A 16515-nucleotide genomic window follows, 5' to 3' on the forward strand; every position below is an offset into this window, starting at 1 on the left:
GGAGTGAAAAGTGAAGTCATAGTGGTTACTCTTTGGTCCTTCTCTTCTCTGTACAGCACAGTTCAGAGTGGCTTCCGATGGGGTGAATATAGGAGGGGGGAAAGATATCTCTGTTCTTTTCTGCTTTCTGTTCTACCCCTGTGGGCTTCTCTTGGGGTCAGCTAAGACCTCCCTTCTGTTCTCCCTTGGAAAGCCCCACATGATCAGCTATCATCTCCACTTCAGTAATTCATCTGTGACCCAAGCTCAAAAGCAGTATCTTTACATTTCATTTTTGTGCAAAACTTCCGCAATTCGGGTTCTTCTTGGTCATTTGCAATCCCACTTCAATCCTATGAATATGAAATATAGATATGGGAGGACACTTCAGAAAGTTTCTGGGAAAATGGAATTAAAAGGTAAGATTATTTTGGTGTAAACATAAAACATAACCATTCATCTTTTCATTCTGGTTTGTGTAATTAACTGAGAATAATGGAATATTTAGGTCTCAACTGTAATGGGCCAAAATGCATAATACATAATTAAAGAAACTGAAATCTTTCTTTTCTGATGCAGATGGTCCTTTCATACTGTTCCAGTTCTCAGGATATGGTGTGTAAACACAGGAGAACTACAAGATTGGCTCCAATGATAACGCTGGGAAACTCTGAATGGATGGAAATAGTAGGAAATTACTTACAGTGGGCTCCTGTTAGAAGCTGCAATTAACGGGCTTTATAAGTCATCGGTTATGTTGGGCTTTAATCCACACAGCCTATGTTTTGAGCTCTCTGCCCTGGTTTGTGGTCTATTTGATATGTATCACAATGCGCGACATTTTAAAATAGAGTTTTACTGCACGTAATTAATTTGCCTACTCATTCAGCAAACTTTTACTGAGAGCCTGCTGAGTTCAAACACTGTCAAGGGAACAGAAGTGAGAAGAGCTGGAAATGGTCTTGTCTTCAGGGAGCTTATTCAGATGGGGAGAGTCCATCAGGCAGAGTGATCTGTATATTTATTTCAAATCCATATTCAAAATCCCATAAAGATTTTGTGCTCTGTTTCATTTTAGATACAAAATGGCAGTGGGAATCAAAAGCATTGGTGCCATGTATTTAGGCTTCATCTTTGTAATTGTAGAAAAAGCATAATTTGGTCATTTATTCCTTGACCCATGGAGCAATTTGGGATAACCTTGGGGGAATAATTTATGTCTGTCTTTATTCTTTGGAAAGGTAGCAGCATTAATGGTAGAAAGCACTCTGATTATTTTGAGCAAAGTCATTATCAAATTCTGTGATGAGATTCGAAACTGTAGAATTGGATGTTCCTCAGGAAAGATGTTTCTCTACGAAGGTGATTCTGGAGAGCACTTAGTCCCAGAGGACAAACTTTAAGGAACAGTCGCCAGAAGGCTTTCCTATGTTTGCATTGTGATCTGTGATAGTTCTGAGAAATCTATCATAAACCAGAAGAAGCAGCTTCAGTTTAAATGGCACTATTTCTTCATAGCTCGTTCTTTTTCCCACACAGAACCACAGGACTGGAGCCAGTCTCTTCCCCTGAAGACAGATCTTTATACACTCACCAAGTGAGACTTGCCCTCTTCCTGATATGCTTTCCAGACAATGAAAATCTATAACCACTTTTGCCTAATGTTTTAAAATCCAAATTTTAAGAAATATGGGGGCCGGCACAGTGGTATAATAGGTTCATCTTCTGCCTGCGGTGCCAACATTCCATATAGTTGCCGGTTCTACTCCTGGCTGCTCCTCTTCCAATCCAGCTCTCTGCTGTGGCCTGGGAAAGCAGTGGAGGATGGCCCAAGTGCTTGGGCCCTGCACCCGCATGAGAGACCAGGAAGAAACACCTGGCTCCTGGCTTCAGATCGGTGCAGCTCCGGCTGTTGCTGCCATTTGGAGAGTGAACCAATGGAAGGAAGACCTTTCTCTCTGTCTCTCTCACTGTCTGTAACTCTACCTTTCAAATAAATAAATAAAATCTTAAAAAAAAAAATTAAAAAGAAATGTGCATGGTCTCAGTCCATCCCCTTTAGCATATGTTTAGTGAAAATGGAGAAATCAACATTATTCTTCTTACATAACTTGAAACAGTTGATTTATTGCTTAGTTGGGTGTTATCTAAAACAGAATCACTTAGTTTCCTTACAGGTTGCAATTTTTTGGAAGATTTATTTATTTGAAAGGCAGAGAGAGAGAGAGAGAGAGAGAGAGAGAGAAAGTCTTCCATTTGCTGTTTCACTCCCCTAAATGGCTGCAGTGGCCAGGGCTTAGTGGAAACCAGAAGCCAAGAACCCCATCCAGGTCTCCCATATGGGTGGCAGGAGCCCAGGTACTTAGGTCATCCTCTGCTGCCTTCCCAGGCACATTAGCAGGGAGCCAAATCAGAAACGAAGCAGCTAGGACTTGAAATGGTGTTCCAATATGGGATGCCAGCATCACAGGGGGTGGCTTAATCTGTTGCACCACAACGCTGACCCCAGGTTGTAATTTTTTTTTTTTTTTTTTTTTGACAGGCAGAGTGGACAGTGAGAGAGAGAGACAGAGAGAAAGGTCTTCCTTTGCCGTTGGTTCACCCTCCAATGGCCGCTGTGGCCGGCACACTGCACTGATCTGAAGGCAGGAGCCAGGTGCTTCTCCTGGTCTCCCATGGGGTGCAGGGCCCAAGCACTTGGGCTATCCTCCACTGCCCTCCTGGGCCACAGCAGAGAGCTGGCCTGGAAGAGGGGCAACCGGGACAGAATCCGGTGCCCCGACCGGGACTAGAACCCGGTGTGCCAGCGCCGCAAGGTGGAGGATTAGCCTAGTGAGCCACGGAGCCAACCCCCAGATTGTAATTTTTAACACTTTAGGAGTCTTGTTTTTCTCTGAGCTTTATGTTAAATCTCAAAAGTAATAAAATAATAGGGGCTCTTCATGGGAGTTTCAAGTCTTACACCATTTTTTTTTTTTTTTTTTGACAGGCAGAGTGGACAGTGAGAGAGAGAGACAGAGAGAAAGGTCTTCCTTTGCCATTGGTTCACCCTCCAATGGCCGCCACGGCCGGCGCGCTGCGGCCAGCGCACCGCGCTGATCCGATGGCAGGAGCCAGGAGCCAGGTGCTTTTCCTGGTCTCCCATGGGGTGCAGGGCCCAAGCACCTGGGCCATCCTCCACTGCACTCCCTGGCCACAGCAGAGGGCTGGCCTGGAAGAGGGGCAACCGGGACAGAATGCGGCGCCCCGACCGGGACTAGAACCCGGTGTGCCGGCGCCGCTAGGCGGAGGATTAGCCTAGTGAGCCGCGGCGCCGGCCCAAGTCTTACACCATTTTAAGCAGTAAGGGCTTTGGTCGATGAATGGGAGGCAAAAATCTCCCTTGGATAAGGAATCACAGAGTTGCTTTGAAATCATTTGTGACTCAATTTAGTTATTTCCTCAAGTGGTAGTTTAGAGGGGGAGTTCAAATGGGAAGGCAATATACCCATAAAAAAGGCAAATACAAATTTACAATATAATTTATGTATACTGTTACATTTTCAAATGTAAGAATAGATGTGGTGAGCAGGAGGGGAGACTAGCATTACGGCACAGCAGGTTAAGCCACTGCTTGCAACACCCGCATTCCATATCTGAGCAGTGTTTTGAGTCCTGGCTGCTCAGCTTTCTCTCCAGTTCTCTGCTACCATGCCTAGGAATGATGATGGTCCGATTACTTGTGTCCTTGCCACCCATGCGGGAGACCAGGATGAAGTTTTAGGCTTCTGGCATTGATCTGACCCAGCCCCAACTGTTGTGGCCATCTGGGGAGTGAACCAGTGGATGGAAGACCTCTCTCTCTCTCTCTCTCTGTCTCTCTCTCTGTCTCTTTCTCTCTCTGGTTCTGTTGCTCTGTGTTTCAAATAAATAAAAAAATCTTTTAAAAAACATAGATTGGGATTTTTTTTTAAAATATCATATAAGTTTCCATGAAATGTAAAGGATGTTAAATTTTTATAGAATATTCTAAATGGTAGTCACAGCTTTGCCTTTGGAAGTTACAAAACATAAGTTTTTCTTAAAATAGGCAGATGGAATTACTTCAACGCCCCCCAAATTTTCTTGACCTAATAAAACACTTTGATACAGAAAATGTAGCTTGTTACTTTACAAAAATATATCAGTTTGTTAACTCAGTGCACCACTCAGAACCCTGGAAGCTCATGTGATAAATGAGGGGACTCCAAAAAAGTTCATGGAACATGGAATTAAAAGAAGTTTATTTTGGTGCAAAAAATTTTTGGAATTTCATGCATAGTTTTTCCATAACATGCATTTTTCATCAACCTTTTGAAGGCTCTTCTTGTATTTCATAAAATATATATAAATAGACTAAATATAAATGTATAATTGTATATTTTAAATATATAGTAACAAATATAGTTATGTCTATGAAAGGCCATACTCATTACTATTAAATATCAAGGCTTGCCATCATGAATTAGCAGTTTGGTTGCTTGCTTCAGCCAAGATTTTATGTGATTAAAATAACTAGCTATACATATATTCAGTTTACCCAGCTACTTCTGCAAGTGAATTTTTCTTTGCAACTTGGTTAATTTCTCTAGCTACTACTAATACAGTAAAAGGAATCTTTCCAAGCTCAGGATCAAGCAGCAAAACCCTTAATTTGAATTTATAGACTTCTGAGACAATCTGCAGTACCACTCAACTGTCCAAGCAATTTATTTTAATTAATATGATTTGTTCTATGTATTTAAGTGGGAGAGTTATATCCCAACAAATGGGACAACTAAGAATGCTAACAGTAACATTTTAAATAGTTATGGCTTAGGGAAAACATAATGAGAACACAGCCATCAGTAGTAATGGACTCTGAACATTTCTATTATCACGGAATCATCCATATTTCCATAGAGACTTCATTTCCATCAGTGCATTTTTTAAAAAATGTAGGAGTGTAGACAGAAGGCCAAGGTCAAGCTGTTGGCCAGCATTAGAGCTGAGGTAGAAAAGTACCCTTTATGAAGAGAAGTGTCAGAACTACTATAAACTACCAGAATCATGTTGATGATTTTCCTCTGAGTAATATGTAATTTAATGAGTAAAAAGAAATGTGTTTTTTGATATATCTGGAAATTTTCATGGATCATACCCTATAGATACTTGGTATCTATTCCATATATTAACTGTTATGTTAAAAGTAGGTCAAAGTGTTCACTGAATGCTCTGATTTGGGCACTGTGGGAATTTGGAGCAAATTATTTTTATTATAACAATTCATACTTATTTGGCAATTCAATGTGCCAGGCACTGTTCTAAGTACTTTGCATATATTAATGTGCAAAGCAAAACAATATGAAGCAATACTGTTCTTCCTCTAAAAATGATGAAAATCACAATCCCTTTTTCATTAAGAAGGAAAGGATTTGAAATTTATAATGCTAAAATTGTCAAAAATTTAGGATGTTTTTACCAACCTGTATATAGCCAATACCAAATTGTTTTGGCAACACAAATTTCTCAAGGCCAACCATTCATGACACACTGAGTAAAAGTACCATTTAGAAACACTTGGAAGTGGCCACCAAAGAAGGAGGTACTTTTTTCTAAAGGGAGGAGAGAACTTGCACTTAGCTTATGGCCTTGTCGAGCTACTGGATGCAAAAGACTTCTACAGCCAAGGCAGCTCACGTCAAGAGCCTTGGGTGATCACTGATGTCATATGTAAGAGTGTTATTTGTTAAATAAACGACAAGAGTCACTGTGCACTAACTTCCCATGCAGGACCTCTGTCCACAAAGAGTTGTATCGTGAGACTTATTAGTAAAACTTGTTCTCAAGAATCACTTCCTTTTTTGTGTATTAGAAGAAGGATATTATTGTGTCTCATAAGTTACAGTCATGTCTAAGAGCTCACAAAAGATGTATCATCCTTGAGTTCTTCTTTACAGACAATTCAGTTTCAAAAAGGAAAGTAGGGGGAGGAAGGAAGGGAAAAGAAGAAGGGAGGGGGGAGGGAAGCAAAAACACCTTCTAGAAGCAATAACAAAGAACAGCCCTTGTTTAGACTGTTGAGGAACAGTTTTCTTAGTTCGTTCTTTCTTTCTTTCTTTCTTTCTTTCTTTCTTTCTTTCTTTCTTTCTTTCTTTCTTTCTTTCTTTCTTTCTTCCTCTCTCTCTTTCTCTCTCTCTTTCTCTTCCTCCCTCCCTCCCTTCTTCCTTCCTTTTTCCTTTTCTTTCTCAGACCATACAGGAGAGGGGAGAGGAAGAAGGAGGAGTGGGTGGGAAGAATTACTATGTTCCTAATATTGTATTTATGAGATACATACAAATAAATTTAAAAAATAATACTTGGTCCACCACCTGGAGAGCCTGTTCGGAACTGCTTACTTAATCGTATGGAAACTGATACTCAGAGAATTATACCTGTATGAGGTCACAGGTCAATCTAAGACTCGAACTCAGGACTCTAAATCACTTATCTGAAATTCATTGTCATTATGCCATACTAGCCACTGTAAGAGATTGATTCCCCTAAGGCTTAGGATTAGGACTATCATTGTTGTATTAAGCCTTTTTACTGTAATGTTAATTTAAAATACATTATCTCAAAAACTAAAAAACAAAGGAAAAAAAGAGAAGGAAGGAGGGTAGGAGAAAGACAGGGGAAGGAAGGATGAAGGAAGAGACTATCATTATGTTCTTTTTTACTTATTTATTTTATTTTTTTTTTTTTTTTGACAGGCAGAGTGGACAGTGAGAGAGAGAGAGACAGAGAAAGCTCTTCCTTTGCCGTTGGTTCACCCTCCAATGGCCACCGCGGCTGGCGCACTGCAGCCGCGCACCGCGCTGATCTGATGGCAGGAGCCAGGTGCTTCTCCTGGTCTCCCATGGGGTGCAGGGCCCAAGCACTTGGGCCATCCTCCACTGCACTCCCTGGCCACAGCAGAGAGCTGGCCTGGAAGAGGGGCAACCGGGACAGAATCCAGCGCCCCGACCGGGACTAGAACCCGGTGTGCTGGTGCCCCAAGGCAGAGGATTAGCCTAGTGAGCAGCGGCGCCAGCCATCATTATGTTCTTAGAAATGTCTACAACACACATTGAATCTATTAAAAGCTAATTAAAATTAAAATAAAGATAAAAAATAAAAAATAGAAAAAATCTGGCAAGCAGATTATACAGTGGAATTTCAGAATGTAGAACTATTGGCTGGCTACTGATTTACTGTAAAAGTCTCATAAATCTACATTTTAGTTATTCATTACTACAATAATAAAAAAATTACTCCAATATTCAGCAGCTTGAAACAATAAGCATTTGTTATATCACACAATCTTTGAGTGGCTATATTAGTTTTGGCTCAGAGTCTGTCTTAAGTTGCAGGCAAATGGTCCACCTTTTTGCCCTTCCAAGCAATAAGGATATACAGATTATTTGGAATAGATTATCAGTATTTAAATAAGTGATTGTTTCTAGAACCTACTTTAATTTACTAATTGAAATTATTACTTCTATGGATCCACTATTATGATCTGTTTTCAATGCTCAATTGCAGTGGTGTTTGTTAGAAAATGTATAAAATTTAGGCCCAGATTAGAATCCCACATGATTCACTTCATTGACCTTAAATAAATAACTTTATATAGGCCTCTTTTTTTATGCACAAATAGCTATCACAATACCTAATTTAGAGGTGATCGTGAAAATTAAGCTAATTTAGGAAAATCTCTTAGCACTGTGTTTTTACATAAGTCATAATCCATAAATTGTATTATTATTATTGTTCCTCAAAATACCTTGCTTTCTAGACACAGAGCTATTATTTATAAATGAAATAATATATAATTTATAAATTAAATGTAATTCTGAAATAATTTATTAAAAATGATTTTTAATAAAAATAGATTAAAGATGTGTGAAAAAATTAGCAGCACTTCTATATACTGCTGTTTCTTTTTTTTTTTTTTTTTTTTTTTGACAGATAGAGTTAGGCAGTGAGAGAGAGAGAGACAGAGAGAAACATCTTCCTTCCATTGGTTCACCCCCCAATGGCCACCACGGCCAGCACTGCGCCGATCTGAAGCCAGGAGCCAGGTGCTTCCTCCTGGTCTCCCACGCAGGTACAGGTGCCCAAGCACTTGGGCCATCCTCCACTGCCCTCCCGGGCCACAGCAGAGAGCTGGACTGGAAGAGGAGCAACTGGGACTAGAATCCGGTGCCCATATGGGATGCTGGCGCTGCAGGTGGAGGATTAACCAAGTGAGCCATGGCGCTGGCCTCTATACTGCTGTTTCAGATACCAGGGCAATTACAGGCAACTAAGAAAGGGCTAGTTCCTCAGAATCGTGGCTTACTACTTGCTAGTGTTCCAGTTATGATTCTTGCACAAAAAGTCATTGGAAAAGTCTTACTAGGACAGTTTCTCATTACTCCATGATGTCTGGAGCCTTAGCAGAGGAAAATTCAAAGACTGAGTAACATGGAACTGAGGTGCCTGTAGTCACATATCTAGTGGGTTGGTTTGGCTCTCTGAGGGATTTGCAGCTAACACTTACATTGGTCTTTCTCTCTGGCCTGGGCTTCCTCACAGCATAGATGCCTCTGGTTATTAGGAGTTCTTACATAGTGGCTCAAGATTCCAACAGCAGTGTCTCAGTTCAGAAGATGCATTGCTTTTTTATGGCCTGAAACTCACTTAACATCACCTCTGCAATACTCTTATCAGTTACAAAATAGTTGCAAATTCCTAGATTCAATGGGAGGAAAATTAGACTCCAGCTCTTGATAGGGGAGTGGCAAAGTAGAACATGTGGGTTCTACTTCACGGTTTTTGGAAAACATAATCTATCACACTTAGGGAAGGCAAAGAGAGAGCTTTGGATGACTGGGTCAGCTCAGCACAAGAACAGTGTGGAGGCTTCCCAGACAGGCACACTTACATACTTCCACAGCCCATCACAGCTTGCCCATTTTCAGCTTACAGCCTGGACTCACCAACTGTATTCATCCCCTGACCTTGCAACAAGTTTTGTTGCCTTCTTCAACAGCTGCATGAAGTGTGGACTACAATACCTGTCAGGCTTGGTCCTTCTTTCCAAGATTCTTGGCTTGATTGTGCAGTTTTAACTTTGACTATTTAACAGGAAATCAACATTACAATGTGGGGTTCCAAAAGGTGAATTTTATGTTTTAATAGTTTATCCTTGGGGCTGGGGATGTGGCACAGCGGGTTAATGCCCTGGCCTGAAGCACCGGCATACCATATAGGCACCAGTTCAAGACACAGCTGCTCTACTTCCGATCCTGCTCTCTGCTATGGCCTGGGAAAACAGTAGAAGATGGCCCAAGTCCTTGGGCCCCTGCACCCACGTAGGAGACCAGGAAGAAGCTTCTGGCTCCTGGCTTTGGATCGGCGCAGCTCTGGCTGTTGCAGCCAATTGAGGAATGAACCATCAGATGGAAGACCTCTCTCTCTCTCTCTCTCTCTCTCTCTCTCTCTGCCTCTCCTCTCTGTGTGTAACTCTGACTTTCAAATAAATAAATAAATCTTTTAAAAATTTATCTTTTCCACCTTTTGGAGTAGCTACTTATACATTAGAAAACAAAAACAAAACACAGATTAAAACATGGCCAATACACCAACCAATGGTAGTCCAAGCTTTGGCAAGATCCATAAAAGTAACACCAAATCCAAAATAAATTGAAAACTCTGAGCTTATTTTGCTTGCATTCTTTCCTTGTTTCTCCTTTAATAAATATTTCCCAGAATGGAGTTTGCAAATCCATATATATTTAAAATGTTTACTTATTCCTTTTGGGTTCTGTGTCAATTGTGTACATTTCATAAATATAAGCATAAGATATATTTGCTAAGGAATTACATTTGTTGATGTGGCAGCCTCATGGCTTAAAGTATAAAAAATTCATACCTTGTCAATTATGAATTGCATTTCCTCCATTTGTATAGGATATGGAACTTGTTTGAGTACGAGCTAAGAATACGTGATACTATTTCAGATGTATTTTTAAAAAAAATCAGCCTTAGCTTGCCTTAAGAGGTCAAGTAACATCTGAAAATGGTAATCCTTTTAAGTAATAAAAAAACTTGTTCTTTGCTCATTTATTCAGCTTTCTTCTTATTACATCCAATTACCAACCATATCTTTTAGTTGGATGAACATCAGAATAAGAAGGCAACATGAATATCCTTTAATACTTATGGATTTTTTTTTCTAATTGAAACATATGCCTCCTCTGCAGAATTTGTGCAAGGACTCATTCCCACAGCTATCACCCTGGATGCTCTCTTCCTAGTCCATTACCGTGTTGTGAATGAACATATCATTGGTACGGTATTTATGTTCCTTGATAGTGAAGAAAAAATTTTGCTCCCAAAAGATATGTCAAGTATCTAGCCTTTGCTTATCAGGCACCTTCTGCTCCCATTGCTGAGTGACCTGCACTACTGTTGGCCCAACTCTCACCATCAGTATTTCCTCTGAATGAAATCCCACACACACTTGTCAATTTAATTAGTCACTGGCCCTTTGCTTTCACTTCCCAATGACCTTACCCATTATTTCTCATACCCTAACATTCTATCTGTCTTCAATAAACAGGTATTTCTCTACACATTCTGGCCTCATTGCTGCCAGACAACTGTCTGTGAGCCTATTTTTCTCTTCAAATGCTTATATTCATTTTAACATTTGTCACCACGGGTTAAAGTGTGATTGTGTCTGTCTAATAATGTTTAGTTTTTGTAGTAGGTGCATCATAGTTATCACCATAAACAAAAAATTCTGGCAATGACAGAGTTTTTTGGTGCTAGAGAAAGACAAGTGCACACTAGTGTCTTTCCATGGCTCCTCACACAATGACTTGGTGTCGTGAAGGAAGGCCTTATTACTTTAGAGAACCTCCTTCCTCACTCTCACAGCCCCACAGCTTTGCTCTGTATTGCTATAGTCTGAGTTTCTCTCCCTAATTTAAATTCTAACTTCCAATGCATCCATTAACTAACACTGAGGAACTTCCTAAAGGAATTCACTAAGTGACCAGGCTAAGTAGCTCCCATTATCCTATTAGTCAGGTTTTTGTCCCCAAAACAAACACCTGAGAGGAGCTTCTTAGGCAGGTTTATTTTTGCTCACAGTCTGGAGACTCATACTCCAAAATTGAAAGGCTGCATTAATTTGGTGTCCGTTGAGGGTGGTAGATGGAAGAATTCCTGAGGAGGGAGAGTCACATGGCAAACCAGGAAGCAGAGAGGCTCAGGATGCACAGTCTTCCTCCACGTCCATGTGTCTCTGCATTACTGTGGCAACATGACCCAAGCCAATCGTGTCCAAAGGCCCCACCATCAGATGCCATAATTGGACCAAGCCTCCACCCTTAATCCACCAACCATTAACATTAAATCATTAACTTTTAACGGAAGACTTGGGGCTTGAATGCCTATATGTGTCCTATTCAAACCATAATTAATTATGCAGATTTAAAGTGGAACAACTCATATTTTAGGGAATTACCTAGAAAACATTCAAAAATAAGCAACTGATATTGAGCTGTTTAGTGAACAAGTTACTCCAATTTCTTCTATCTTGCCTCCAGTTCCATTTGCTGTAATCTATAAATCTGGCCAAAATGCAGCAAGTCTAATTCAATTTATATGCATTCAACACTCAAAAGTTATCCTCCCTGATATCTAAATACTTGCGGTGAATTTCTGCTACTGTGTGGCAGTTTTGCTTTTTGTGGTGAGTTCCTTCTAACGTATTACAATTTTAATTTCCATATGAAATTTATTAAATTTTCTTTATTAAAACCCCACACTGGGAGAGCAGGTATAGGGGGAAGAACTACTAAATTCCTAAAGCTGTACCTATGAAATTTGTATTCATTAAATAAAAGCTTTCTTTAAAAAAAAAACCCACACTGGTCTAGAAATATGCAGTAGAACCAATAATGTCTATTGACATTTAACATGTCTAACCTTATTGTAAATTCAGTCATTAAAAACAAGGTCTTTCACAGCCTTTTAACTTATAAGCAATAGGATATACTCAAGAGAATCTAACTAACAACTCAGAATTATCATTAAAACCTGCAAAAAGCCTATCACAGGCCAATTCTCTTTTAATGTTAGCTAGAAGTGAGCTATGCCCAAAGAATACTTTGGGAATATGGTGCATTAATGACCCAATGGAATAAACACTTGACCATCAAAAAGTATTGAGTTTGAAAGATTGCTTTTTCTTAACCTCACCGTGCTTTATACAACATAAACTGCTAATACATGCTTCATCTCTAATTTCGTTTTCACAAACTTCAATCCACAGCCATAGAATCCAGATTAGTTCTCTTGGTAAGTAACTGTAACATTACCAATGTTGATGGGAATTCTACATTTAAATGTATAATAGGGAAGTTACTACACAATATTCCCACTCTCAGTAAACATATAAACACACACAGGTAACAAAACCTTGTAATGTGATATTAATGATAATAATAAGCTTTACCTTCAGTTGTGCTTCAGAGATTCAGCTATGGGACAGGTGTTTACCCAATGGGTTAGGATCAGTATTGTAAAAACTCAGTATTCGGGTCCTCTATATTTTCAATAAGTTTATAGTTTTCTATAAATGAATCTTGTATATTTTGGTTATGGTAATTTCTAAAAATTTTATAATATGTATGATGCTATCATTTATTGAGTTTTTCTGTACTATCTTTCTCTCTCTTTTTTTTTTTAAGATTTATGTATTTATTTGAGAGGTAGAGTGATAGACAGAGAGAGGGAAAAACAGAGAGAAAGCTCTTCTATCCACTGGTTCACTCCCCAAATGGCCACAACAGCCAGAGCTGAGCCCATCTGAAGCCAGGAGCCAGGAGCTTCTTCTATGTCTCCCACATGGGTGCAGGGTCCCAAGCACTTGGGCCATCTTCTACTGCTTTCCAAGGCCATAGCAGAGAGCTGGATCAGAAGGGGAACAGCCGGGACTAGAACTGGCACCCATAGCAGATGCTGGCACCACAGGCTTAGTCCACTACACCACAGTGCCAGCCCCTCCCCATTCTATCTCTTAGGTTTCTTATTGGATTATTGATATTTTTCAATGCTTTGCTTGTATTTGATAGCCTTATTGATTTCCATTTGAGAGTATTTTACCTGGAACTTTGGATTTTCTAAGAAACATCCTCTGCAATTTCTAACCTTTCCCCCTTTTTCTTACTATCAGTTAGCCTATTTTTTCTGATTGGTTTCTTATTGAGGTAGCCAGTAGTTCTAGAATAATGTGAAATAAGTACAAGATTGAGAATTCTGTCCTCCTTTGATTTTTTTTTTCATATTTGAAAGTCAGAGTACCACAACACACACACACACACACACACACAGGGTGAGGCGGGGAGGGGAGACAGAGAGAGAAACCTTCCATTTGCTGGTTCGCTCCCCAAACACCAACAACAGTAAGGGCAGGGCTGGGTCAGACCAAAGCCAGGAGCTAGGAACTTGATCTATGTGGGTAGCAGGGACCCAAGTAGTTTGAGCCATCATCTGATGTCTCCAGGGTAGGTGTAGGCAGGAAGCTGGATAAGATGAGGTGGGACTTGATCCCAGGCACTCCAATATGAGATGGGGTATTCTAAGCAGTAGCTTAACTTGTACTACAATGCCTGGCCCTGTCCTCTTTTTGATTTTAATGAGAGTTCTTGTTTTACTCTTTTATATGATGTGATGCGTCTTCTTAGATACATTTTTTATGAGAAAAAATATCCTTCTTTGATTTTCTTCCTCTAAGATTTTCTTAGGAATGGAACTTTTTTTAGTTCTTAATTTTTATTTTTTCAGTTATCTAGACTCTGGCTTTAATTTTTTAAAGAAGAACATATGGTGCTATATTTTTTGAATTCTTGAATAACTGAGAATTCTGCTACTATCACACACAAGCAACATCTAGGAGGGCAAACAGTGGTTAGGTTATAAGTTTTCTCTTTAAATATAGACACAAAATGCAACATGGCTCAAATGTAAATACAAAATGACAGTTTATTAAGATATTAAGTATACATCTACCACATAATCCAGCTATCCTATATCTAATTATATATTTATGAGAAATGTAGATTTATATTCACAAAGAGCCTGTAAGAACTTCACTCAAAATAAACAAACATTGCAAACAAACCAGATATCCTTAAATAATTCCATACACTGAGGCCGGCGCCGTTGCTCACTAGGCTAATCCTCTGCCTGCACAGCTGGCACCCCGGGTTCTAGTCCCGGTTGGGGTGCCGGGTACTAGTCCCGGTTGCTCCTCTTCCAGTCCAGCTCTCTGCTGTGGCCCGAGAGGGCAGTGGAGGATGGCCCAAGTGCTTGGGTCCGGGAGGAAGCACCTGGCTCCTGGCTTCGGACTGGTGCAGCGCCGGCCATGGCGGCCATTAGAGGAGTGAACCAACAGAAGGAAGACCTTTCTCTCTCTCACTGTCTGTAACTCTCCCTCTTTCTCTCTCTCTCACTGTGTAACTCTGCCTTTCAAAAAATAAAATAAAATAAAATAAAATTCCATACACTGGAATACCACTCAGCTCAAAAGGGACAAACTGTTGATTCAATCACATGTGACTTTTAAATGCATTTTCCTAAATGAAAGAAGAGTCCAATGGTTATATGTTGTGTGATTCCATCTGACATTATGCTCTTTAAAAAGCAGAAGTATAGATAAGGAGACAGATCGCTGGTTGTCAGGAGTTGGTGATGGTGGTAGAGATTGTCCATAAAGGCATAATTCCCGTTATTGGGGGTGACAGAATTGTTTTGTAGTGAACTGTAGTTGAGGGCACCTGACTGCATATGCTTGTAAAAGCATATAAAACTTGTACACACACAGACTGCATTTTCTTGGGGCTGGCGCTGTAGCACAGTAAGTTAAGCCTCCACCTGTGATACTGGCATCCCATATGGGTGCCGGTTCGTGTCCTGGCTGCTCTTCTTCCACTCCAGCCCTCTGATATGGCTGGGAGAGCAGCAGAAGATGGCCCAACTCCTCGGGCCCCTGTACCTGCATGGTAGACCAGAAGAAGCTCCTGAGTTTGGATAAGCCCAGCTCTAGCCATTGCTGCCATTTGAGGAGTGAACAAGTGGATGGAAGATTTCTCTCTCTCTGTAGCTCTACCTCTCAAATAAATATTCTGATGTATACTTGAAGGCCAAAGATCAAAGGGGCTGTTCACAAACACTTGCTGTGGGGTTCTGATGGGTGTGGACACATCAGTTACCATCTGCACATGTATTTCATCACTCTACCTAGTCTAAGGGGTAAGAAGCTGTATGGTTGCGATGAGCACAACCAGCACCTAGATCTTGGTTTCTAGTAGAAGAAATAAGACCTCTCCGGGGAAATAGCTAAATCTAGGGGCTGAAGTCAGAAAAATACATTTATGAGCCTGGAGCATCTGAATGAGGAAGTCAAAGAAAGAAATAAAGAAAAAGAGACAAAGAAAGAAGGTAGGAGTCTATCAGAAGAGCTTAAGAGTCACCCGGGAGAAGTTATTAATTGTCAAAGGTGGAACAATGTAAGCTTAAAAATTATAGCATTGGGGGCCGGCGCTGCGGCTCACTAGGCTAATCCTCTGCCTTGCGGCGCCGGCACACCAGGTTCTAGTCCCGGTTGCCCCTCTTCCAGGCCAGCTCTCTGCTGTGGCCCGGGAGTGCAGTGGAGGATGGCCTAAGTCCTTGGGCCCTGCACCCCATGGGAGACCAGGATAAGTACCTGGCTCCTGCCTTTAGATAAGCACAGTGCGCCAGCCGCAGCGCGCTGGCCGCGGCGGCCATTGGAGGGTGAACCAATGGCAAAGGAAGACCTTTGTCTCTCTCACTGTCCACTCTGCCTGTCAAAAAAAAATAAAATTATAGCATTGGATTATAATCACATAATCAAATAAATATCCAAGAATACATACTAAGAGAAATTAATGAATAAATGGAGAAATGCTAACTCTTCCTTAAATAATCATTCTAATGAATAAATGTGAAGAAATAGAAGTCATGCCAGGATGTGGGTGAGAGAATATGCAGAAATAAGATATTAGCACAGAATCAAACTATCTTCCCCCAAATATTTCATAATCATAAGGACAAAACATTAATCTTACAGTCAAGAATTTGAATTAAACTCCAGTTTATCCAAGTGATCAAGGGCAGTATCACCTGTCACAAGGCATGTGACAGGCACATCAGCACTGCGTTTCTTTCCCAGTAATGTGGAACCTTAGCCAATCATGAGAAAGCACCATACAAACCCAGACTGGGGCACACTCTATAAAACAGCTGAGCAGTACCCTCCAAAAGTGTCAAAGTCATGAAAAACAGACAGAAGCCGTCACAGACTGGGACAGACTAAGGAGACACGACAGCTACATGTAGTGAGGGGTCCTGGAAAAGCAGAAAGACGTTGATGGAGAGACTGATGACGTCTGCGCGTGTTCTGTACTTTGGTTAATAGTGCTGTTGACAACCAAGGTTAAT

General features: G+C 40.6%; 1 protein-coding gene and 1 long non-coding RNA gene across 8 annotated transcripts in view; one reads left to right on the top strand and one right to left on the bottom strand.

Moving 5' to 3' along the window:
• LOC138845140 (uncharacterized) overlaps positions 1-846 on the top strand; it is a 35481-nt gene extending 34635 nt beyond the window's left edge. Inside the window, exon 3 of the long non-coding RNA XR_011381932.2 lies at positions 559-846. This is a non-coding gene — a long non-coding RNA (uncharacterized LOC138845140). The remainder of the gene's footprint in view (positions 1-558) is intronic.
• The window catches only part of KIAA0825 (KIAA0825 ortholog), a 443996-nt gene that overhangs the window by 9778 nt on the left and 417703 nt on the right, over positions 1-16515 (bottom strand). The gene's annotated exons all lie outside the window — the stretch shown is intronic.

Source organism: Oryctolagus cuniculus, chromosome 14 (genome assembly GCF_051225735.1).
Source record: "Oryctolagus cuniculus isolate XC-2025 breed Fujian yellow rabbit chromosome 14, ASM5122573v1, whole genome shotgun sequence".
Classification (NCBI taxonomy): Eukaryota; Metazoa; Chordata; class Mammalia; order Lagomorpha; family Leporidae; genus Oryctolagus; species Oryctolagus cuniculus.